The sequence below is a fragment of the Lepidochelys kempii genome, chromosome 4 (assembly GCF_965140265.1).
Source record: "Lepidochelys kempii isolate rLepKem1 chromosome 4, rLepKem1.hap2, whole genome shotgun sequence".
In the NCBI taxonomy this organism is placed as follows: Eukaryota; Metazoa; Chordata; order Testudines; family Cheloniidae; genus Lepidochelys; species Lepidochelys kempii.
In genome coordinates, this window is record NC_133259.1 from 58,227,329 (window position 1) to 58,254,416 (window position 27,088).

The 27,088-nt window shown below is 40.3% G+C and overlaps 1 protein-coding gene and 1 pseudogene across 9 annotated transcripts in view; both read right to left on the reverse strand.

Moving 5' to 3' along the window:
- FBXW7 (F-box and WD repeat domain containing 7) overlaps positions 1-27,088 on the reverse strand; it is a 283,629-nt gene that overhangs the window by 158,148 nt on the left and 98,393 nt on the right. The gene's annotated exons all lie outside the window — the stretch shown is intronic.
- LOC140909968 (small ribosomal subunit protein eS27-like) lies at positions 7,407-7,841 on the reverse strand (annotated as a pseudogene).

A 27,088-nucleotide genomic window follows, 5' to 3' on the forward strand; every position in this document is an offset into this window, starting at 1 on the left:
AGTATTATTTGCAAAAATATTTATCAGTTATCTTTATAATCTATTTATCAAATTGTAAATGCTGCACTCTAAAACTTATTTTGCTGTTTCTGTCTATAAAATGGCCTGGTGTGAAAAGAGTCAGTGATGAAACACTGAAGAAATAAAAGGATCAAATCTAGTTTAACAACGAAGTGACAGAAAATATTGTGGCTCTAATTCCAGCAATCTTAAATCTTCAGAAAGTGAAATCATTAGGTAATTAAAAACAAAAAAACAAAAAACACACCTTTTCTTTCTAGATGTGTAAATGCTGTCTTGTAATATTATAAGTAAAGTGTTCCTGCATTGACAAGATATATAACATTAAATCTTCTTTGTGGACACTGGTCAGCAATTCATAAAACTAGCTGAAGTAATGCATGACATTATTTATACTTTATCCTCGCAAGAGAACTCTCAACTTTCTCCTCCAACGTTCCATTAAAAAGGCAATATCAAAATTCAATTATAAGCAATACTTCATCAGAAAGCATCAATATGCAAAAACAGTGACACATTTGCTAAAGGAAGTGCATTATCCCAGAGATTTGAAACACTAACGCTGCCTTCCATCACTATGCAGTTTAAGTGTTTTTAGAATTAACTACTGTCAACGGATTTGGGTGAAAAAAATGTACATGGAAGAAAATCTTTCTATTCAAAGTGCTGTTAAGAAATAACATATTGTGGTTACCTTGGAGTAGGTATATTTACAAATGAGCTGCCAGAGAGTTAACTTGCCAAACTTAATAAAAAAAACCACAAACAAAAAAACTCAACACCTGCTCTGCAGTATATTAGCAGTTCAATGTCACAGTGGTCTGTCAGTATCTGGCTCTCCCTTTCTTCAGGGAAGAGGCCACAGTCATGCATTCGATGAAGTCATCTGTAGCTCACAAAAGCTTATGCTCAAATAAATTTGTTAGTCTCGAAGGTGCCACAAGTACTCCTTTTCTTTTTGCGGATACAGACTAACATGGCTGCTACTCTGAAACAGTTGTCAGAGGTCCTGCTTCAGGTGTGCTGTCTGAATCCCAGTTAGACTAAGCCAGTGCAAGCTCCATGTATGATGGAAAGATTTGATACAGTAGAAACAGTTGTTTTTCCACTATTTAAGATTAAAGGAAGTTTTTAGGACAGACATCAAAGTAACAGAAACTGCACTGCAAGGTTATATATACACAATCACAAAGACTGAAATTCATTAAACTTGGTCAACTGGTATATTTAGCATGCCACTTTGCAGGCAAATTACTGTACTGTCTCTGGCAAGGAAAGACAATTGTGCCCGCACGGAATGCCAAAAACCCAAGAATGGATTTAACAGTGACTTTACGGTAGATGAAGTATGCATTTTTACCAGTATCCAATATTAAATATTCCCTGTTGTAGAACTCTCATGCAACATTCATTATATTTCTTGAAGATTAATATCAACATTAGTACTAAGAAATAATTGTACAAGGTCACTGATAAGAAATGTTAGGCTTTTCAAAAATCATTTCCTTTCATAGCTACATCATTTACCACTATGGATTCTGTTCTATATATTGAAAGAAAGATGATGAATTCATATCTTAAATGTGTTAGTCTCTAAGGTGCCAAAAGTACTCCTGTTCTATATTCCACTAGTTACTAGAGAGAATGTTAAACAGAAACTTAGTCCCACGTGACATTCTGACAAAAAAGTTAGCAATCTACAAAAATCAACATAGCCCATAGTACAGTGGAAACTGGTAAACAGATCATAAAACAGAATGGTCATCCAGTGGGGTCCTGTGTTGGATCATATTAAAGAAGTTCTATATTAAAATCACAAATGAGTTTGATTCCCCATAGTTTAAATTCTAGGGTATTACTTTAATTAAGAGGTCTCTTGGTTTTTGGTACTGTTTCTCTCCCTCAATGTGTGAAACTTGCAAGCTGCTAATTGTGTTAGTACATTCTAAGACAGAGTCTGTTCTCAAAGCAATTCTTTGTAACAACAACTACTCACACAGAGAGAGACTCAAAGCAATACTCCGTAACAACAGAAACAACACCCACAGACTCCCCACCCTTTTGTTGTATTCATCTTGCTTTGTTAACAATTGTGATTAAAATAGAGATAGAGGATGTATGTGGATGGATGCTTGGTGTGGATAATAACTGAATGATCAGGGAGGTGCCAGCCTAAGAATCCAGTGTCCATCAGCTGAAGAAGGTGTCAAGTGAAAGTAAGTACAAATGCAAAGCAAGATTAGAATTAATTAGCCTTGCATAATGACTTAGACTGGGAGTGGCTAAGTCATTATGCAAGGTAGCCTATTTCCCCTAGTTTTTTCCTACCCCCCCCCCCAGATGTTCTGGTTTAACTTGGATTTAAACTTGGAGAGTCGTCAGTTTGGATGAGCTATTACTAGCAGGAGAGTGAGTTTGTGTGTGTGGTTTTTGGGAGGGGGGTGAGGGGGTGAGAGAACCTGGATTTGTGCAGGAAATGGCCCAACTTGATTATCATGCACATTGTGTAGAGAGTTGTCACTTTGGATGGGCTATCACCAGCAGGAGAGTGAATTTGTGTGGGGGGGTGGAGGGTGAGAAAACCTGGATTTGTGCTGGAAATGGCCCAACTTGATGATCACTTTAGATAAGCTATTACCAGCAGGACAGTGGGGTGGGAGGAGGTATTGTTTCATATTCTCTGTGTGTATATAAAGTCTGCTGCAGTTTCCACGGTATGCATCCGATGAAGTGAGCTGTAGCTCACGAAAGCTCATGCTCAAATAAATTGGTTAGTCTCTAAGGTGCCACAAGTACTCCTTCGATACTTTAAATGACTGCTTCTTGAAGCAGCTGGTAGAGGAACCCACAAGGGGAGAGGCAACTCTTGATCTAGTCCTGAGTGGAGCGCAGAATCTGGTCCAAGAGGTAACTATAACAGGACCGCTTGGAAATAGTGACCATAATATAACAACTTTTAACATTCCTGTGGTGGGAAGAACACTTTAACAGCCCAACACTGTGGCATTTAATTTCAGAAAGGGGAACTATTCAAAAATGAGGTCAGTGAAACAGAAATTAAAAGGTACAGTGACGAGAGTGAAATCCCTGCAAGCTGCATTGACACTTTTCAAAGACACCATAATAGGGGCTCAACTTAAATGTATACCCAAATTAAAAAAAAACACAGTAAAAGAACTAAAAAAGAGCCATCGTGGCTTAACCATGTAAAAGAAGCAGTGAGAGATAAAAAGACATCTTTTACAAAGTGGAAGTCAAATCCTAGTGAGGTAAATAGAAAGGAGCATAAACACTGCCAAATTAAATGTAAAAATGTAATAAGCCAAAAAGGAGTTTGAAGAACAGCTAGCTAAAAACTCAAAAAGGTAATAACAAAATGTTTTTTAAGTACATCAGAAGCAGGAAGCCTGCTAAACAACCAGTGGGGTCCCTGGACGATCGAGATACAAAAGGAGCACTTAAAGACGATAAAGTAATCACAGAGAAACTAAATGAATTCTTTGCTTCGGTCTTCACGGCTGAGGATGTTAGGGAGATTCCCAAACCTGAGCCATTTTCTGTAGGTGACAAATCTGAGGAATTGTCACAGATTGAAGTGTCACTAGAGGAGGTTTTGGAATTAATTGAGAAACTTAACAGTTACAAGTCACCGGGACCAGATGGCATTCACCCAAGAGTTCTGAAAGAACTCAAATGTGAAATTGTGGAACTATTAACTATGGTTTGTAACCTGTCCTTTAAATCAGCTGCTGTACCCAATGACTGGAAGATAGCTAATGTAACGCCAATATTTAAGAAAGGCTCTAGAGGTGATCCTGCCAATTACAGACTGGTAAGTCTAACATCAGTACCGGGCAAATCAGTTGAAACAATAGTAAAGAATAAAATTGTCAGACACATAGAAGAACATAAATTGTTGGGCAAAAGTCAACAAGATTTCTGTAAAGGGAGATCATGTCTTACTAATCTATTAGAGTTCTTTGAGGGAGGTCAAAAAAACATGTGGACAAGAGGAATCAAGTGGACATAGTGTACTTAGATTTCCAGAAAGTCTTTAACAAGGTCCCTCACCGAAGGCTCTTATGTAAATTAAGCTGTCATGGGATAAGAGGGAAGATCCTTTCAAGGATTGAGAACTGGTTAAAAGACAGGGAACAAAGGGTAGGAATAAGTGGTAAATTTTCAGAATGGAGAGGGATAACTAGTGGTGTTCCCCAAGGGTCAGTCCTAGGACCAATCCTATTCAACTTATTCGTAAATGATCTGGAGAAAGGGGTAAACAGTGAGGTGGCAAAGTTTGCAGACGATACTAAACTGCTCAAGATAGTTAAGACCAAAGCATATTGTGAAGAACTTCAAAAAGATCTCACAGAACTAAGGGACTGGGCAACAAAATGGCAAATGAAATTTAATGTGGATAAATGTAAAGTAATGCACATTGGAAAAAATAACCCCAACTATACATACAATATGATGGGGGATAATTTAACTATAACTAATCAGGAGAAAGATCTTGGAGTCATCGTGGATAGTTCTCTGAAGACATCCACGCAGTGTGCAGCGGCAGTCAAAAATGCAAACGGGATGTTAGGAATCATTAAAAAAGGGATAGAGAATAAGATGGAAAATATCTTATTGCCCTTATATAAATCCATGGTACGCCCACATCTTGAATACTGCGTACAGATGTGGTCCCCTCATCTCAAAAAAGATATAATGGCATTAGAAAAGGTTCAGAAAAGGGCAACTAAAATGATTAGGGGTTTGGAATGGGTCCCATATGAGGAGAGATTAAAGAGGCTAGGACTTTTCATCTTGGAAAAGAGGAGACTAAGGGGGGATATGATAGATAAAATCATGAGTGGTGTGGAGAAAGTGAATAAGGAAAAGTTATTTACTTGTTCCCATAATATAAGAACTAGAGGCCACCAAATGAAATTAATCAGTAGCAGGTTTAAAACAAATAAAAGGAAGTTCTTCTTCACTCAGCGCACAGTCAACCTGTGGAACTCCTTGCCTGAGGAGGTTATGAAGGCTAGGACTATAAGAGGGTTTAAAAGAGAACTGGATAAATTCATGGAGGTTAAGTCCATTAATGGCTGTTAGCTAGGATGGGTAAGGAATGGTGTCCCTAGCCTCTGTCAGAGGGTAGAGATGGATGGCAGGAGAGAGATCACTTGATCATTACCTGTTAGGTTCACTCCCTCTGGGGCAGCTGGCATTGGCCACTGTCGGTAGACAGTATACTGGGCTGGATGGACCTTTGGTCTGACCCAGTATGGCTATACTTATGTTCTTATATATGCACTTTGCATTGGATGGAGTTAGAGAGAGATATCTGTGGATGACCCCAGGTAAGACATACCTTTTGAAAATCCTTATTGTTCAGCTCGCACTGAATCCACCACTGTGATCTTTAATCTCACTAGATAAATCGCTGAAATCTGTGTGCAGTATGATATGCACCAATTCCATAGTTTTCTGGCTTTAGTGCATAAGGACTGGGATCTTGCTTCTCCTTGACGATTGATATAATATACCATTGTTCTGATGAGGTGGCACCTGATGTGGATGGAGAAGTGGTGGGAAGTGTATCAAATTGCTCTGAGCTCTCATATGTTGATATGGAAGATAGCCTCTTTAGGGATCCATCTTTCCCGAGTTCTGAGGTGTTGGGAGTGTATGCAGTGGCCAGCTCATGCCCCTTGCTCCCCGCTCCTCCTTGGGCCTGGTTCCAAGGGGCCAAGTGAGCCTTAAATGTGCTGGAGGGAGTGGAGACTTCGGATCACTTGGCCCCTGTCCCCAGCAGCCGGGCCCGGGCAGGGAGCAGAATCATCGAATCATAGAATATTAGGGTTGGAAGAGACCGCAGGAGGCTATCCAGTCCAATCCCCTGCTCAAAGCAGGACCAACACCCACTAAATCATCCCAGCCAGGGCTTTGTCAAGCCAGGCCTTAAAAAGCTCTAAGGATGGAAAAAAGAAAAGGAGTACTTGTGGCACCTTAGAGACTAACAAATTTATTTGAGCATAAGCTTTCGTGAGCTAAAGCTCACTTCATCGGATGCATTCAGTGGAAAATACAGTGGGGAGATTCATATACACAGAGCTCCCCACTGTATTTTCCACTGAATGCATCCGATGAAGTGAGCTGTAGCTCACGAAAGCTTATGCTCAAATAAATTTGTTAGTCTCTAAGGTGCCACAAGTACTCCTTTTCTTTTTGCGAATACAGACTAACACAGCTGCTACTCTGAAACCTCTAAGGATGGAGATTCCACCACCTCCCTATGTAACCCATTCCAGTGCTTCACCACCCTCCTAGTGAAATAGTGTTTCCTAATATCCAACCTAGACCTCGCCCACTGCAACTTGAGACCATTGCTCCTTGTTCAGTCATCTGCCACCACTGAGAACAGCCTACCTCCATCCTCTTTGGAACCCCCCTTCAGGTAGTTGAAGGCTGCTATCAAATCTCCCCTCACTCTTCTCTTCTGTAGACTAAATAACCCTGGTTCCCTCAGCCTCTCCTCGTAAGTCATGTGCCCCAGCCCCCTAATCATTTTTGTTGCCCTCCATTGGACACTCTCCAATTTGTCCACATCCCTCGTGTAGTAGGGGGACCAAAACTGGACACAATACTCCAGGTGTGGCCTCACCAGTGCCAAGTACAGGGGAAATAATCACTTCCCTCGATCTGCTGGCAATGTCCCTATTAATGCAGCCCAATATGCCGTCGGCCTTCTTGGCAACAAGGGCATACTGCTGACTCATATCCAGCTTCTTGTCCACTGTAATCCCCAGGTCCTTTTCTGCAGAACTGCCGCCTAGCCAGTCGGTCGGTCGGTCCCTAGCCTGTAGCGGTGCATGGGATTCTTCCTTCCTCAGTGCAGGACTCTGCACACGTCCTTATTGAACCTCATCAAATTTCTTTTGGCCCAAGCCTCCAATTTGTCTAGCTCACTCTGGACCCTATCCTTACCCTCCAGCGTATCTACCTCTCCCCCCCAGCTTAGTGTCATCTGCGAACTTGCTGAGGTTGCAATTAATCCCATCGTCCAGATCATTAATTAAGATGTTGAACAAAACCAGCCCCAGGACCAGCCCCTAAGGCACTCAGCTTGATACCGGCTGCCAACTAGACATGGAGCCATTGAGCCCAACAGTCTAGCCAGCTTTCTATCCACCTCTTAGTCCGTTCATCCAGTCCATACTTTTTTAACTTGCTGGCACGAATACTGTTAGAGACCATCAAAAGCTTTGCTAAAGTCAAGATACATCACGTCCACCGCTTTCCCCATACCCACAGTGCCAATTATCGCCCTCCCGCCCTTTTTTTTTTTTTAGGTATTTTGTCCAAAATTTATTGACGGTCAGATGGGTGAGGCTACAGGGACAGTATGAAAGTCATGTTCTCCCCTCACATTCTAGAGACGTGTTTAAAGCCTTCTGTTCACATCTTGACACTTAATGTTGCTCTGTGTCTGAATCCCATGCTCTTGAATCATCTGTATTTGTCTGTGCAGCCAACTGCACAGGTAGTCCCACCCATCTCAGACACACTTTAGTTTTGCTTTCGTCTGAAGGAGCATCCTTCTGTAAGCCTTGCCCTTCCTCCAGTGGGCTGGCAAAGCACAGTTGAGCAGCCAACACAAAAAACTACAGTCTGAGCATGGCTGAATACAGTGGTGATTTTATAGCAACCTGGACACTTCACGTCCATGAAATAGGAGTTTGGACTCTGAAGCAGATGCTTCTTCTTGTGTTTCCACTTCTCCTCCCCTCAGGGGAGGGATGCAGCAGGTCTTTCGCCGGAGGCATGTTCGCTTGGAGGTAGAAGGCAATCAGGTTGGTCACGCATGACTTGCCCTTGGTGAATCCATGTTGACTGTTCCTGATCACCTTTACCTCCAACTGCTTCAAAATGGATTTCTTGAGGACCTGTTCCATGATTTTGCCAGAAGCTGCCGCCTCCCCAGCCAGGCTCTCTCCGGAAGCTGCTATGCTGCACAGAGCAGCGACCCAGAGCGGCCAGCATGAGAAGCGGCTGGTCCCCACCTTCTCCACTCACCACCCAGGCCAGGCTGCCAGGGACTGGATCCAACCATCCTGGGGGACAGAGCCCTTCTCCCTCACCCCCGGCAGGCCAATCTTGGGAGGCACTTGACCCCACATCCTCCCCCCCCACCCCCCCTCCCACACGCATCCCCTCTGCCCACAATGGTAAATAGGTTGAGAACCACTGATTTATGCATTTGGTACTAGGGACAAAGCACAAGCTATAAAATATCAATATTTACAAAGCTGCATGAACAGCCAGTCAATAACGTTAACAAATCTAAAGCTAAATATACAACACAAAAGTTTATGTAGCCCAACGCACTTGTAAGCGCATTAATATCTGATCATAAGTAACAGTCATTACTTCATTTAGTTTCTAAAGTTTTCAGCTTGTTTTTTTTTTTTTTTTAAATCAGCATGTCAAATACTGGTTTACTATACAAATCAAGAATGTCCAAGTAGTTGGGAAAATTCTTGTATCTTAATTGCCCCCCTATTCCTACTACGAAATGACAGCCAGAAAAGTTTGTCATGGAATCACCACCAGCACCTTCCAGCTAAGGATCTCAAAGTGATTTACAAAGAGTAATAACTGAATTTCAAAAGAACCCTGGAAACAGTGGGTGCGCACATGCACATGTGCACGTAACAATGGTTTATCACTAGCATCAAAATAACTGGGGAAAAGCTGAAATACAGCATGAAAAGTTGACAATGAAATTTAGCAGAGTTATAAGATAGGGGGCTGGGAGGGAGAGTAAGAATAAGGAGTGGGAGTGGAGAATGCACTTCACATATGCAACATCACTTCATATATTTTACCAGAGGTTTGAAGGAGAGGTAGGCTGCACACATTGCACATGCTCAGCCCCCTGCCTTGTTCCCCTGAGCATCCTCCGTCCATGCAGCTATATTTCATATTTTATAAAGGGTATATACTAGTCCAGTGGCCAAATTCATGCTTTATAAATTGTGCAGCCTGGCATATTCAGTGAAGATTTTGTATAGTACATGCTGAAGAATAATCCGCAGCTCCCTTCTTCTAAAATGCACCTTCAACAATGGAATTAAATTTTAGAGATGGCTCTCTGAAAGCTAATCAATGAACCTGTAAAATGTTTCTGCCTCAGCACTTCAAAATCCACCTGCAAGATCTCCAGCCTCTACTTTAAAAAAAAAAAAAAAAAATACAAGCTGGGGGTAGAGGGGTGGAGTAGTAAGGAGAACTACAGGATAAACTTTCATCAACCTTGCTGAAGCCTATCAATATACCTCATACGTTATTCAGAAACAGCAGAATCCATTGACATTCCTCTGGTTTTAGTGATTTAACATTTGGCTTAAATTAAGGATTCTACAGACTACTTCAGAAGAGAGAAATCCACTCATGGGCATCCGAACTGCCTCGGAACAATGGGTGCAAGAGACTGAATACGGATATACAGTCTGTGATTTAAAAACCTGGAACCAGGACCAGGCTTACAGAGATTGCCAGAGTTCAGTTCAACTTACAGTCCTCAGGAAGTCTGTGTATATTGTACTAGAGTACTAGGGATCTGAATCTGGTTAACTGTGATTGTGTGACTGGAAATTGCCTATGAAATTGCCATACACTAGCCAGATGATGAGACGGAATGAACTGACAGCCCTACTTCCCCCTTTAAGGCTGTCAAAAGAAACCTAGCTAGATAACTTGGGCCTGCTCTACACACATTTTTTGTACTGGTACCACCTCCCACCCCCATCTCCGTATGGATGAGGTTACTGTTGGTAAAAAGGTACCTTATACCAGTATAGCTATTCCTGTGCAGGACTGGCCTGTACCAGTATACAGCACCTTTATACTGGTCTAACTGCATCCACAATAAAGGAATTGTACTGGCATAACTATAATGGTATATTATTTGCTATTCTTCTTGTGTGGAGACAAATGCTTGCTTTACTATTTCCATCATCACAGAGCCCTCAGTAGGAGTGTTACATCACTTGTGGCTTGTTCAGAATGTAGCCATGATTCAACAGAGGTCCACAAGACAGCAAAACCCTAGACAGCGAAAAAAATTCCCCCTTCTCTTGTCCTTATTTCTAGCTGGAGCCAAATTAATTCAAATTGCACAACGCAGTGTCTACACTAGCCCCATGTTGACGCGTAGATGTCGACACAAGCGCTACGCTTCTCGCGGAGGTGGAGTACAGAAGTTGACTTTACAAGCCCTTTAGGTCCATGGAAGGGACTCAGTAGTGTAGACACACACATGATTAACTCAACCTAATACGGCTTATGTTCAACTAACTATGTAGTGTAGACCAGGCCTAAGCCTACTTAACTGGGTTGGTATAGTATAAATACTGAAAAGGAGGTGGGGGGACGAAGCTAAATTAATCAGAGTCTGTCTGAGCTTGAAATTACTTTTGTGAGGTCCAACACTGTCAAGCAAAGAAAAACACAGCAAAGAAAAACCCGTGGATGGCCTGTATCAACTGACTCAGGCTCGTGGAGCTCAGGCTGCGGGGCTGTTTCATTCCTGTGTAGACTTCCAGACTCTGGGACCCTCCCTACTTGCTATGTCCTATAGCCTGGGCTCCAGCCTGAGCCCAGAAATCTACAATGCAATAAAACACTCCCGCAACTCAAGCCCCACATGCCCAAGTCAGCACAAACCAGACACACGTGTCTAGTTGCGGTATAGACATACTCGGGGGACCTGCTTTCATAGTCCATAGCAAGTAAGCTGGCAGTACGGCCAAATGCTTACAGGACAGCAACTATGCACAAAATCTTTTCCATTAGTTCTAAAAATTTTTCCCTGATTTTCTCCATGACAATATTTTATATGTAAGCAGGCCTGGGCTTATCAGTACTCATCAATGATAGATGATTCACACAATGATAAAACATAGCACTTCAAAATAACTACCCCATTACTTTTTCCAAATATGAACAGAATGCTTTAAGTCAAAGATGCATAAATAGTCTTCACTGAAGACATTTCTCACTTCTATTTTTTTATATATTACTGGTCAAAGCAAAATCAACATTCAAGACCATAGTATTTTAGAGTTTTTATTGTCTGGGTAAATGATGCACATAGAATATATATACACCATTTACCCAGACAATAAAAACTCTGAAATACTATGATCTTGAACGTTGATTTTGCTTTGACCGGTAATAAAGCCTTGTAATACTACTTGGAAAATAAACTTCTGCAGATTTACTGTAAATAATTTTTAAAACTTTACATATGCACCTCAAAATACCCAGAGAAAAGAACATTTTAGAATATGCATACAAAATATAATTTAACTCAGTCATTTAAAAAAATTACGCAAGTGCAAAAAAAAAGCAGTAAACTTAATCTACAGAAGTTATAATGGAAATGTTGACAGCACAATATTACAACATCAGTGGATGAGGGGACAAACCTCAGGTTCCATTATAACATGGATCTAATTCCTGTTAGATATGTAGATTTGCTATAGCTAACTTCTATTAAAAGAATTAGATCCATGTTATAATGGAACCCGAGGTTTGTCCCCTCAAGACTAACTGCTGGCAACTATTTTATCGACATGGATAATGAACTACAAAATGATCAAGATATCACAAATTTTCAAAGAGAAAAAATTACTTGTAATTCTTGTTTGGTGAAGAAGGTATTTCATTGAGATATAATAAATTAACACTGATGAAGAAGTTAGGAGTGAATGCCAAAGAATTGGGGGTGCCTGCTGCAGAATTTGGTCCCATTTTGTTGTGCTGTACTTAGGACCTGCTCATTGATTTTTCTCAAAAGCATATTGCATTGATTAAGATTAATAACTGATTAGACAAAGGCCAGAACTTCTACAATCTCCTATAAGATGCAAGAAAAAGACCATAACACAATAAGAACAAAGGGTATGAATGAATAGGTCTTTTATATGACAATTGTGAACTTCATGTTCCTTAAATGAAAGTGGGTAGAATCCCTGGCACACATCAGCATGAAGGTACATTAGAGTCAATCAAAAAAAACTGCACTTTGGCTTGTTTTGTTTACTTTATTTATAATGTATAAATCGAAGTGAAAATGAACACAAAATCTCAACTCTAATCCAGAAAAATATATCAAGACAGACACAGAATCAGCTCCTGCCCCACAGCAGATATGGGGATATTTCAGAATGTTGCTTGTCATGAATCAAGCTTTGAACTGATGGCTCACTGAATTGCTGAATAGACTTCACTCTCAGTCTTTATAAAAGGGACGACTCATGCCAACAAGGTTACCTGGGATTTAAATAATCTGATAGAAGATTTTCATAGTTGGTGAAATTAAGGGCAGTTGAATGCATAGTTTATATGGTCAAAACATTTTTAAAAAGCCTAACCAACTAGATGAGTACATACTTCATTGAGTAACCATATTTTCATCCTTGGGTGTTCCATCCGATTCACTCCATTTTTGTCTATGTACCCCATTTGTGTCATGACAAATTAAGATTTTACACTTTTCTGGGAAGCAGCTGTCTTTACTTGCTTTGTGAGCTGTTTACAGTGCTTCTGGGATGCTCAGCTAATAACAACAACAACAACAAAACAAGTAATAACACACCTGATGTCTAATTGGTGACGCCTCATCTGGAGTACTGTGTCCAGTTTTGGGCCCCACACTGCAAGAAGGATGTGGATAAATTGGAGAGAATCCAGCGAAGGGCAACAAAAATGATTAGGGGTCTAGAACACATGACTTATGAGGAGAGGCTGAGGGAGCTGGGATTGTTTAGCCTGCAGAAGAGAAGAATGAGGAGGGATTTGATAGCCTCTTTCAACTACCTGAAAGGGGGTTCCAAAGAGGATGGCTCTAGACTGTTCTCAATGGTAGCAGATGACAGAACAAGGAGTAATGGTCTCAAGTTGCAGTGGGGGAGGTTTAGATTGGATATTAGGAAAAACTTTTTCACTAAGAGGGTGGTGAAACACTGGAATGCGTTACCTAGGGAGGCGGTAGAATCTCCTTCCTTAGAGGTTTTTAAGGTCAGGCTTGACAAAGCCCTGGCTGGGATGATTTAACTGGGAATTGGTCCTGCTTCGAGCGGGGGGTTGGACTAGATGACCTTCAGGGGTCCCTTCCAACCCTGATATTCTATGATTCTATGATAATGTATTGTTCCCAAAGAGTTAATGCCTCCATGCAATGGAGTTAGAAAATGAACTCATCCTAGCTTGCTCACACATTAAGTTGCTGTTGTATTATCATTTACTACTTGAACTAACAACACTCAGTGGTTGAAAGGCCCAGCGTATCACTCAAAGCACCAGTACCTTTACTGAAAGTTTTGCACCTATAGACTCTGAACAGAATATTACTAGAGTTTGCTTCTCATGGTGTACATGTAAGTTTCAACTTCCACACACAGCCATCAGCTTACTTTCACATTCTGATATTTAATATGAAATCCCAATAGAAATGTTTTAGCCTGAACTCTACAATCCTTTCCCACTACTTCAAGTTAACTACAGTACTTTCTACCAATCTATATATCTACCTGCATTACTCAACTTATTAGATTCTAGGGTTGAGATCATCAAGCAAGGCACAGTGAAGGACTACATTAAATAAAATTATGTAATTACTTGCTTGAAATTGTATGCATCTGCCTCCTGTTAGTTCCTTTTACTTTAATTAAGGTAATTATTTCAAAGTATTAGCACAGGAAAGTTTTGTGTTTGATGTGGAAAAAAGTGGGTTTGGAGAATGGATATGAAGGAGAAACTGTTTGACACAGAGGATCAGAGAGAATATTCCAGTTATATAAGGCAGCATTGGAGAAGGGCAGAAGAACCATATGGAGAAGAAACATGAAATGTAGAGTACATGGTACAGCATAAGACTTAAGGAGGAGAGTAACAGGAGATAAATGATTAGAGGTACTATAGGCAGGGAAAGAACTGTGCAGCACTCATAGCCAAGAAAGTACATTATTGATCTACTTTATTATGCAGAGTTTAGGAAAAGAGGACTCAGAAATAAATGTTCTAGCTAGCATAACATATTTTTATATTTAGTAACAGCTGCAACAGCAGGAACGGATACTTCATAACATTAGCACTCGATTGTTTATTTTGTTTCTAGATAAATTGGCTTTGTGCACACAAAAGAAAAGAACATGGTCATAAAGACCAATAATTCAGTTCCCTAATTTAACTATATTTAAAACTTCCTATACAGTGGGGGATGAGGGAAGTCCACTGAATGCATACGATGAAGTGAGCTGTAGCTCACAAAAGCTTATGCTCAAATAAATGTGTTAGTCTCTAAGGTGCCACAAGTACTCCTTTTCTTTATGGTGTAACTGAATACTTAATTTATGCATGTAATTACCCCAAATGGGTACACAAATTAGGTATTTGCATATACAAATTACCAAATAAAGGACAACTGGAGTAGTGGATGACCCACATTATGTGTCTTCCCCACTGATACTAAATGCAACAGCAGCTTTGCTAATTAAACTTGAAGTCCTTCACAGACTGTTCCTGCCTTAGCTATCATTTCTAATACAGTACCAAGACAATGACCTCAACCTTCATTCCGCAAATTATTCCATTCCTCCACAATTTTTTTTAAAAAGTTTTCCAGCAGGCACCTTTGCATTTTTCCCATGCCATCTCTCGTTCATGGGAGCACCTTTCTATAAATATCCAAAATCACCTCATTGTCCTCTCTCAAATCTTTCTCATATGTGAAGGCTACAAAAAGGCCCCAAGAAAACAACAAACAATACTTAGGCAGCTGGAATGCTACCACACTTTATCATGCTGATCAATTATCATTTCATTATTTCTGTGTGCTCCCCAGGTCTACTTATTGTTTCTGCCTGCTGCCTATAGTCTTCCATTGGATTGTTAGCTCTTCTGGGGCAGAGATTGTCTATTTTATTAGATATTTATCTAGTATCTGGCACAATGGGGACCTGGCCTGCAGGATTAGCACAACAAAAGTAATTAAATAAGAGCCATAATCTATCCCCAGCCTTCATACAAGCTTCCCATTGTCATCAGCAGGACACCCACTTTGTAATGCCAACCTAGTCAAAGGTCCAAAGTTTTGTAGGGCTGGTCCACAGATAAAGACTGTTTCTTCTGAATTGCTGGCCCTTGTGCTTCTTTTTAGGTTCATAATCTGCATGGTCCAATGAAGAAAAGATGCTCTAGTTTCAGTAATGTTAACAATTTAGGGTAAAGCAAGGAAACTAGAAACCAATAATTATAAAATTCTTCTCTGAGTAATGTTTTTCAAATTGCAAAATGGAATAGAATGAACGAATAGGTGAATGAATGATATCTATTTTCAGGTTTGGCATATTATGTTTCACAAAGTTTTAGGCTAATTTAAATATATTAGGTCTGAAAATGTACAGTAATCCCACGACAGCAAGATATCTGCCAAATTAAACTTGCATTGCAGATCAGGGAAAGGTTGGAACTGGCAAAACAACAGAACGTTTGTCAGTACACTAGGGTACACATTTTAATTTACAATTCATTCATGACTGGTATTGGTGGAGGGGTTTGGTTGTGGGGAAATCAGGTTTTACTTACTCAGTCAACTGTTATCCTATGACAGGCAGCAAAATACGAAGCAAGAAACGAAACAGCAAAAATGCCCATTTTTCCAAAAGCAGTACCTTCAGTTGAAATAAGCATAAGTAGAGAATGAGAGCACTGCTTATAATCACATTATGTAGAACAGGAAGAACAGCTATTCCATGACTTGCAAAGAAAGCAGAAACCTTGCAATCATAACTTGAAAATTTATCTCAATTTACCTGAAATTTTATTTCTTCTAATGGGAAAGTCCATAGATGATTACAATGGACCTTCCTGCTCTGCTCTTCCTGGAGGCAGAACCAGACCTGTAAGTCAAGACAGGCTGAAAGTGGCCACACCCCTAAAGACCTAGCCAGTTTGAGATACTTCTAAAACTGCTCTGAAGAGCTACTTCCCCCTAGGCATTAAACAAGTAATTAAGCATAGCAAGAAAAACATACGAACATTTCCTTCCCAACAGACAACTTCAAATTCCATCCCTAACACCAGTGGACAAATCTCATGGACAAAACGGGGGCGGGGGAGATATAAAAACATAAAGGCTAACCTCGGAGCATTAAAACTTGTGCTGGTAGGGATGGATCTATGCACTTTCTCGCCAGAAGAAAAGACGACATTTTAGGGTAAGCTAAGATAAATTTTTGTATTCTTCCTTGCATGGAAAGTTCACAAATCCATTACAATGGGAATGCCAATAGCAATACATAACCAGAAAGAGAAAGAAAGAATGAATAACTATAAACAACATGAAGGAGATACATCTTCTATTTTCAATAGTTAAAGGGAGAGCACAGCAGACAGAACCTTCCTTGCAAAAAACAGGGACTCATGAGGCCCACACATTTAAATTTGTAAAACTCAGTGAAGGGATGGAAAGATAATTACACAGCAACTCTAAAAAAAATGTTTTTATATAGGCTTGAAAGGATTTGACTTCTATCAGTAAATGTCAATTTCACTGTACATACAAACGCACAAAAAATATTTCCATCGATTACAACTGAGATTTACAGATAGGCAAAGTAAAAATGCTGCCTGAAAACTTATTAGAGTTTGATTTAAGGCTATTTAATTCGTATATTTTGTCACATAATGTTGACAATCTGTGTTCAATGGTTATAAATAGGGCTGTCGATTAATCACAGTTAACTCACGCACTTAACTCAAAAAAATTAACTGCAATTAAAAAAATTAATTGTGATTAATCGCACTGCAAAACAATAGAATACCAATTGAAATTTATTAAATATTCTGGATGTTTTTCAACATTTTCAAATATATTGATTTCTATTACAGCACAGAATACAAAGTGTACAGTGCTCACTTTATATTATTTTATTACAAATATTTGCACTGTAAATATAATAAAAAATAGTATTTTTCAGTTCACCTCATACAAGTACTGTAGTGCAATCTCTATTGTGAAAGTGTAACTTACAAATGTAGATTTTTTTTGTTATGTAACTGCACTCAAAAACAAAACAATGTAAAACTTTAGAGACTACAAGTCCACTCAGTCCTACTTCTTGTTCAGCCAATCGCTAAGACAAACAAATTTGTTTACATTTACAGGAGATACTGCTGCCTGCCTCTTATTTACAACGTCACCTGAAAGAGAGAACAGGCATTCGCACGGTACTTTGGTAGCCGGTGTTGCAAGGTATTTATGTGCCAGATATGCTAAACATTTAAATGCCCTTCATGCTTCAGCCACCATTCCAAAGGACATGCTTCCATGCTGCTGATATTCATTAAAAAAATAGTGAGTTAATTAAATTTGTGACTGAACTCCTTGGGGGAGAATTTCATGTCCCCTGCTCTGCTTTACTCGCATTCTGCCATATATTACATGTCACAGATGATGACCCAGCACATGTTGTTCGATTTACAAACACTGTCACTGCAGATTTGACAAAATGCAAAAAAGGTACCAATGTGAGATTTCTAAAAATAGCTACAGCACTCAACCCAAGGTTTAAGAATCTGAAGTGCCATCCAAAATCTGAGAGGGATGTGGCATGGAGCATGCTTTCAGAAGTCTTAAAAGAGCAACATTCAGATGTGGAAAGTACAGAATCCAAACCACCAAAACAGAAAATCAACCTTCTGCTGGTGGCATCTGACTCAGATGATGAAAATGAACATGCATCGGTCCGCTCTGCTTTGGATCATTATTGAGCAGAACCAGCCATCAGCATGGATGCATATCCTCTGGGATGGTGGTTGAAGCATGAAGGGACATAAGAATCTTTAGCGCATCTGGCACGTAAATATCTTGCTACGCTGGTTACAACAGTGCCATGAGAATGCCTGTTCTCACTTTCAGATGACATTGTAAACAAGAAGCAGGCTGCATTATCTCCTAAAAATGTAAACAAACTTGTTTGTCTGAGTGATTGGCTGAAGTAGGACGGAGTGGACTTGTAGGCTCTTGTTTTATTTTTGAATGCAGGGGTTTTTTTTTTACATAATTCAACAATTTGTAAGTTTAACTTTCCTGATAACGAGACTGCACTACAGTACTTATATTAGGTGAATTGGAAATATTATTTCTTTTGTTTTTTACAGTGCAAATATTTGTAATAAAAAATAAATATAAAGTGAGCACTGTACACTTTGTATTGTGTTGTAATTGAAATCAATATATTTGAAAATGTAGAAAACATCCAAAAATATTTAAATAAATGATATTCTGTTATTGTTTAACAGCACGATTAATCGCGATTAATTCTTTTTTATCACTTGACAGCCCTAGTTATAAAGCTTTAGTTTTTTTATCCTAAACATCTGTCAATTTCAGTCTGACCTCACACACACAATGTGTGTGCAACTGTGAACATTAACATTGCTAAAAATTAAAAAGAAAACATCAATATTATCCCACCAAATGATAAAAAAATTAAAAGTTCTGTCAAGCCTATTTATATGTTGCATATGATCCTGTAGGCCAGGAGGTTGCTAAGAGTGAGTGATCACACAACATTCCAAAAGGAAAAAAGGCTTCTGCTATGGTAAAATTCTGCCATGACCATTTTAGCCATCTAATAAATGAACCCTTGGCTTTATTTATTTATTGGGCAAAGGATGCTTGTTTGATTATAGAACAAATGACAAATGGAGCTAGAGATTTTCTGAACTGCTGAGTTTATTCAATATTCATTTCTGCCCCCCCCCTTTTTTTTTTGTAAGTACCACGCATAAAGAGGAGACATGGATGTGAACTTGTCCCATCATCTTGAACTCTGCATCTTTTTGGCTGTTTAATCTCTGAAGGGCCAGAGACTTTAAACTGAAGGCAGAGGTTCCCCAGAAGCTGCCTCCTGGGTCTGCCCTGAAAGACACTTTGAATAGACAGATCACTCTGTCACTCTTAGGATCTAAATGGTAATTTATTAGTGTGTGCATGTTTGCTTGATTTAACCTGTAAGTAACTCTCTTATTCCTTTTGCCTGGTTAGTTTATTACAGGATTGGCTACAGGCGTTGTCTTTGGTGTAGGATCTAGAGTACATTGATCTGGGGTAAATGATTGGTCTCTTGGGACTGGAAGCAACCTGATATGGTGTGATTTTTGATGGAAGTGAGCATTTATCACTAAGTCCAGTTTGTCTGGGTGGCAAGATAGAGAGAGTTTAAGGGGACTGTCTGACTCCATGGTAAGACTGTTATTGTGGTCCATGAGTTCTCATTTGTTACTGACTTGGTGAAATCTAATTAATGAACCGCCGGTTTGGGGTGTCTGCCGATGTAGGCACTCAAAGTCGTGAGCCATTCCAGTCAGCGTGACACTAGTACCTCCTTGGTTTTTTTTATATAAAAGTCATTGCTAAAGTATTGTCAAGACCTGAGAACTACGTTTTGAGTAATCAGGATTATGTAGAAGAATCAGATATGCCCTAACAGTCCTAAAGTCAAGCCAACTAAAAATGCAGGAACTTTGTCTGTTATACTTCACCAACTTGGGTGAAGTTGGTCCCTGAACAAGTTCTCCAGCCGATGAAACTGGTATTGATGGTCACCACCAACCCTCTGATATTTTGACATCTTGTGGTATTCCAATTATCTACTTTCTTGTAGCTAAAACGAGAAAGATTGCAATACTCCTTTCAGCATTGGGACTAGACAAGATAGGTATGAATGGTCCTGTGGGTTCAAATAAAAAAAGGAAATTTCTGCAGAGGATGCATGTGGAATTTCACCCATGGAACCACATTAATAGTAATATTGCTCTCCTGAATAGCAGTGTCAGAGCCCTGGCAAATGGGACTAAAGAACTGAATCTACTGTAGCCACCAGCTTCTGAAACCTGTCCTCTGGTAGAAAAACTCTCAAAACTGGTAACTACAATGACCCCCTCATGTAATACAGAGTCACTTGTTTCCTGGTGGGATTGAAAAATCAATATCCAGAATCATATAATTCTTATTTAGATGAGACAGGAAAAGACTATATCTAAAAACATATTTCAATATTTCAATACATCCATTTTGTACCCTCCAAAATAATCCCATGCAAAAGAAATAAGCTAATTCAAAAAGTATTCATAAAGTCAAGGAGTAAATAAATCACCTCACACTAAAAAAAGGTTTGCTGTTGGTGTGGAGTAAAAAACTATCAATGCCTAGTTTGAACATCTTAAAGTTACACAGCTTCATAATGTACCTTAATAGCTAAAACACAAGACAAATACTGGATTTAAAGAGATGGCAACTACAAATATAGAATCTACAAGATCTTATTTAGCTCAAAAAGCAAGACACATCACAGGCAACTTTTGAGCATTTGCCTAAAAACCTTTTTCATAATGAAAATCAAAAGAAACCTACGAAATGGAGAGGAGACATGGCACCATTTTTCCACGGGACTCAGCTGTCTTTATGCTAAAAGGGTCTAGCTCTTAAAAGGTCCTCTACACAGATCTGGACACAAGGGAACCAGCCAAAGCTCCTCAACTGATGTAACTACATAGTGATAGTAGAACCACAGACAGAGCTGTGTGCAATGTAACATATACTGTCAATGCATGTCTTGTTGCCCTGTTCTTTCACAGAGACAAACAACTTTTAGGCTTCTGGAGCTGATGAAGAATAAGCAGCATATTACACATAGACTCCGCCAAAATGAAGTACCAAAATGAAGTAATATTTTGGCATCATTGACTAGTAATCAGTGACTTTGAGCTATAATACTAACAGATTTTCCATTCAATAAAATGTAGCTTCTTCATTTCTTTTTCCTGAAGTATAAATAGGAAGCCTCTGTCGTGCCTGGTTTTCTGTCACAGAATAGGCAAAACCAGGCATTTAGGAGCAGGACGCTGGGGAAAGAGCTGAACTTTCATGCAAGCACCTAATAAAGCTTCACCTTTAAAGTTAGAAATTCAGGTGTAGTTTAACCTAGATGTGAAGAAGAGTGTAGTAAGGTGGAATGGCCTCTCTCCAAACTGGAGTGTGAGAGACCACTACAGTCCCCTGGGTGGGCGGAGCCAAATCCACCCCCAACCCCCTCATCGGAAGTATTAGGGCGGGACAGGAAGTAGAATAGGAGAGCGCTGGAGATCAGTTGCTGCTGAGCCACAGGAGAGAGTGGACATCTCTTCTAGGGAGCAGATGCCTCTGTGAGAGCCCAACCCAGCCCCAGAGTTGACTGGCACCTTGCCATCAGGGGAGGCAGACAAGGACCCTGAGGAGCTGCTGGCATGACCAATGGCCAAAGACCTGGAGGAGACAGGGGATCTTTGGACCACTGGACTTTACACACAGACTGAGGTAGGAAGTAGCCCATGGGGATCAGACTCTAGTCCGGTTCTGCTGCCAGAGTGAGAGTCAGCATGTTGTGGCTGGAATCCCGCTGACCCAGTGGCAGATCACTCTGCCTCTGTTAGGGGCCCTGGACTGGGACGCTGTGGAGTCAGGTGGGACCGTGTCCCCCTACCCCCTGCCACTCCACCCCTGGGGCGGCAGCCTCCCCTCCATAGGCCAGGAGGCCTGTGTTGGCGCTCACCCCCTGCCTAAGCCCCTAGACTGCTACAGCTCTGCCTTGAATATAGGCCAGAGCCCTGTTTGTGGCTCTGCTCCACCCAGAGGAAGCCAGAGTCCCTCTACAGACTGTTTGTAGCTGTCTGCCCCAGCCACATGGCTGCAGGCTAAGCTAAAGACTGTTTGTGTCTCTGCCCCGCCCAGAGCTCCCTGATAGATTAATTATAGGCTGTTAATTCCTGTCTGCCCCAGCCAGGTGGCTGTGGGCTAAACACTGTTGTGCTTCACTCCGCCCAGGGGCTGGAACTCTCCCCTATAAGACGGTTACCTGCAGTCTGCCAGCAGTGAGGCAGCATGGCCTCCCCTCTACTCAAGTGTGAGGGACCACTACAAAGATTCCAGGAAGCTTTCATTAATAAACAACATTAACCTGCCCCTGTGCTTCATTTCCAACATGTAAAGACAACTTAAGAAGTTTGTTCTGGATGGTCCAAAACTGAAGCCATCCTCCTCCTGTAGTCTTCAATTCAAAATAATCTGGGAAAGACAGAGTTGTGTTCCTCATGTTTCCATCCAGAGACTCTGAAAAAGGAGCTGGGTTTTGCTGTAACGTCTTCTGTGCAGCACACCAATTCTCATTTACAGAACCTTTGGAAGAGTAGTATGATAAGATTCTTGTGGCACAAATGCAGTCCCTGTCTCTCCCCTCATGATGTAGCACTAGAGCAGTTCTGCCTCACTTTTCCAAACAGAGTTTTCAGCACGCTTTGGTTTATGGATGTGGCTTATCCTTTAGCCAAGTCACAGAGTTTACCTCCTTTCAGGGTAGCAGAGTCTCCAAATCGAAGTCCAACATAAACACAAACCAAAAGAATCTTCAGTTCTATTGGGCTCAGTTTTTAGCTCCCTTCCTTTCAGGCAGACTCCAGCATCAGTGTCTTGCCATAGCACTCATGAGCAGGTTTCCTGGTAAGAAATTCAACAGTCTGTGTCAGTCCTACCCTCTGCAGACCACCGTCTTCATTCAACTTCTGGCCCCAGCCAGGCTTCTCGTACAATATGGGAGCTGCCGGTCTGCTCTCCTTTCTAATCAGCTCTGAACTGAGCTGGTTCTCTTCTTTTAACCACCCCTTCCAAGACTGACAGCTGTTGTACATTAATCACACGTTGCTGATGGTGCCTGGAGCACCTCATTAACCCTTCCTGGCCAGTCTGGGATTCATAAACTGCATCACAATGCTGCAGAGCAGAAACATGTATATGTGTAACTGAGGACAAGGTAGCAGAGAGCACTCAAATGCTAGGCCTATGTACAGTAATCAATATATCCCTGGGGCCCAGAACATTTATTTTACACATGCGCATGTCAAGGGATCCAGAGTGCTCTACTGCAGAGGTTACAAAAATGGAATGAGAGCGGAGTCAGGACAAGGGTACTCACCTAACTTTAATTCCAAACATTCCAATTGGCAAGGAAGTGCCTAAGTACTCCTGTCACTGATTTTCTAGGATTCCAGATTCACATTCAGGGAGAATGAGCAGTCAATTCTCGAAGGAGAAAAAAGCCATTCAGACCGCTCACTTGAATTAGAGGAAGGGAGTTTGTGATTCATGTTTTGTTTAGAATTCATCTGACATGCTGCAATTTATTTCTTTTATCTTGCATTGATTTGGCAGAATGTTTTTCATATTACATTTGAAAATCATGAATTGTTAGTGAAGCACAAGGTGTCTTTTTGAAATAGAAAAACTGAACCAGTGACTTGTCTTACATTATTAAATTACTATGTAAAATTGCAGGTTGTCATAGCTGTACAAGAAATGGTTTTGCTTGCTATTGCACTACCACTCAGTCCATTGTGTTTAGCCATTCCCTTGCTACATCAGCTTTTGCCACCTAACCAAAACAGGTATAGAAAATATTTTGCTGTAACTCAAGATATTGTGAGAAATGATTATGGTTGTAGGAGCAAGGTAAAATCAGATGAAAAATGCTTTTGTATCTATTCTGTTGTGACATCCAGGAAACAATTTCAACTCCCGGCCAAGAATTCTGAAGATCTGAGGTGGGGTTTAGGAAAGAAAAGAGGTGTAGAAATCGGAAACTGTTGGAGGGATGACACAAAGAAAGGAAGGTACTCTAATGGGTATTGGCAACTGTGTGTCAGGGAGCCAGCACATGAGGAAAGAGGAAAACAAAGTGACTAGGCAAACAGATGGAGCCAAAAAAGTTGGGAAAATCCCAAGTGACAGTGGCATTAGTGGGTGCATGATTCACCCATGACATCCTGTGGTACTCCAATTATCGACTTTGTTGTAGCCAAAAAACCAAACAAAAAAAAATTGCAAGAGTCCTTTTGGCACTGGTAAAAGAGTTAGTAGAAGAGGAGCTGTAGACTCGCAACAGAGGTCCAGTTCTTTCTACAGACAGGGTTGCAGCACACAGTCTAATGGTTAAGGCAGGGGAATCAAAAAAATAAAAAAAAAATCTGATTTATATTCCCAACTCTTCTATTGACTGCAAGAATTTGGGAAGTCACTTTACCTTTTTGTGCCTCCATTTTTCCAACTATAAAAGGGAGATAATACCTTTTTAAAGTTCTTAAAGATAACCAGAAAAAAGTTGCAATAAAGGTACAACGACTTTTATTATTTTAACACCAGCTTCATCAAAGCACTTTAGACATTAATTAACCATCAACTCACCGGCAAGGTGCTTTAGTATGCCACCCATTTTGCAGGTAGGTAAACGGTTGCACAAAGTATGTAAGTGATTTGCTCAGGGACACTTGGTGTAATCAGTGGCAGAACTCTGTCCTAACACACAATCTACTGCAATAACCACAAGCCATCACTCCTTCAGAGTCTAAAAAGTGAAAGAAGGAACCAGTTATAATCAAAGAACACCACTTTCTAGTTTATTTATCAAGCTTTTTTATACCGAATAATAGAAATATAAAGCTAGAAGAAACCTCAAGAGGTCACCTAGTCCACCCCACCCTGCACTGAGGCAGGACCAAGTATTCCTAGACCATACCTGACAAGTATTTGTCTAACTTGCTCTTTAAAACCTCCAGTGATGGGGACTCCCCAACTTCTCTTGAAAGCCTATTCCAGTGCTTAACTATCCTTGGAGTTGGAAATTTTTTCCTGATATCTAACCTAAATCTCCCTTGATGCAGATTAAGACCATTACCTCTTGTCCTATCCTCACTGGACACTGAGAACAACTGATCACCGTCATCCCTATAAAGGCCCTCAACATACTTTAAGACTTATCAGTCTTTTTAAGACTAAACATGCACAATTTACTTAACCTTTATTCATAGGTAATATTTTCCAAAACTTATCATTTTTGTTCTTCTCTGAACTCCATCCAATTTGTCTATATCTTTCTTGAAGTGCAGCACCCAAAACTGGACAAAATTCTCCAGTGAGACTTCACCAGTGTCAAGTAGAGTGGAACATTTCCCATGCCTTACACTCCTGTTAATACACCCCAGGAAGATACTAGCTATGACACTCCTGTTAATACACCCCAGGAAGATATTAGCTCTTTTTTTGTTTGTTTTGGCAATTGCATCTCAGTGTTGGCTCATTCACTTAGTGATCCACTACAACCCCCAAATCCTTTTCTTCAGTACTACTGCCTAACCAGTTATTCCCCATTTTGTAATTGTGCATTTGATTTTTCCTTCCTTAGTGTAGTACTTTGCATTTGCCTTTATTGAATTTCATCTTGTTGATTTCAGGCCAGTTTTCCAATTTAAAAAGGTCATTTTTAATTCTAATCATGTCCTCCAAAATGCTTGCAACCACTCCTGGCTTGGTGTTGTCTGCAAATTTTATATGCTATATCCAGTAATAACCATACTGGACTCTGCTGACTCATCACTGAAGCAATATTTGTTGATAAGCTACCTAAACCATCTTACTAACACAAGAAGAAGCTACAGCTAAAACAGAAGTATCATCTGTCATTGTAATTTTACATTGCCAGACTTGGTAATGATTATCAGTGACAAACAGAAATACCACCTGCTCATGCTGTGTGGAAGTTTGGAGCAGACAAATGGTGTAAGTGGGGCTCAAGAGCTGCTTACTACGAGTTTCCTTGATAGGGAAGAAGAGACAGCAAGGAGAAGAGCAGACACTCCATTCTTTTTTCAAGGTGAGGGAGGACGTCCAAATATGATTGAGTGTGGGTGGGAAAGTAAGGGGATGAACTGGAAGAGAGAAGTAGGGGACAGAGATTTAAGGGGAGCGGGGGAAGAACAGAAGACCAATGTAAGGAAAGAAGGAAGATACACAAGTGATTGGAGAGGAGGAATAGGAAATACTAAACAACAACAAATACTGAAAACAATTCAATAAAAGATGTGCTATGTCAGGAAAGAAAAAGTAAGCATATCAAAACCATTGTAAGTACAATAAAAGTTCATCAAATTGAACTTTGAATCACTGTTACAATTAAGTACAGTGAACAGCCGGAAACTATTTTATTCTTTTAAATTGGAGAAGCAGGCTCAGGGTAGAGTTGGCAAGAGAGCTCAGTATTCTTCATTTTAGCTACAAGGTTTAGCCCATAAGCTAATAAGAAAAGGGGGAAATGTCTCATGTAGTTGACCAACCTTCCCGTCACACAAGAAACTTGGACCATTTATTTAACTTAAATTCATCTAGGTCCTTGAGAATATCTTGAGAATAGGCAGAGGATTGTTCAAATTTGCATGGGTTTTTAAGTACACATTGAAGCCAGCTTATTCTCCTTTCCCAAAGAGGAGAAAGCTGGTGTCAAAAAAAGGCCCAAAACAAGAGTAGAGAGATAATAGGAACAACTAAGCCAACCCAGTAAATAATCCTTCTTACCTCATTGTAGGAAACAAAGCTTTCTTCCACCATGAACTAAAAAAACTCTTGTCTAACTACCCACTCTGTGGCTTATAGATGGCATACGATAGACTTGTACTGACCTTTAGATTTAAACCGGTATCTCCCCAAGTGAGAATAATAACCTGCAGGCCTCCGAGAGAAATCAGAAGCTTGGGGAAGTATGAGGTGATTATAAGCAACGCTGGTAACTGCCTATTAAGGTTGCCTGACACTTCTCATTATAAGATCCGGGTTTTAGTTGCTTACAACTTTGCCAGACTAACTGTTTAAGCTGAATTTTTTCATGGGAGCTCTCTGCCTCAGGCTGATAATTTCTGTATTTGTTTTAGCCAAAACGGTTCAGCAATTTCCGAAAACGATGTGAGGGAAAAATACATTTCCCCTTACTTCAAATCTGGAGACCTTTTCTTTGAAATGTTCTAGTACTCCCCATGCTTTGGACTTGTGTCAAAAATGTGCCTTTTGCAGTCCCTGTGAAATTCCACCCAAATTTGGATGAGTTATAAGCATTTGAAAAATCTCAATTTGCACATGCTTAAT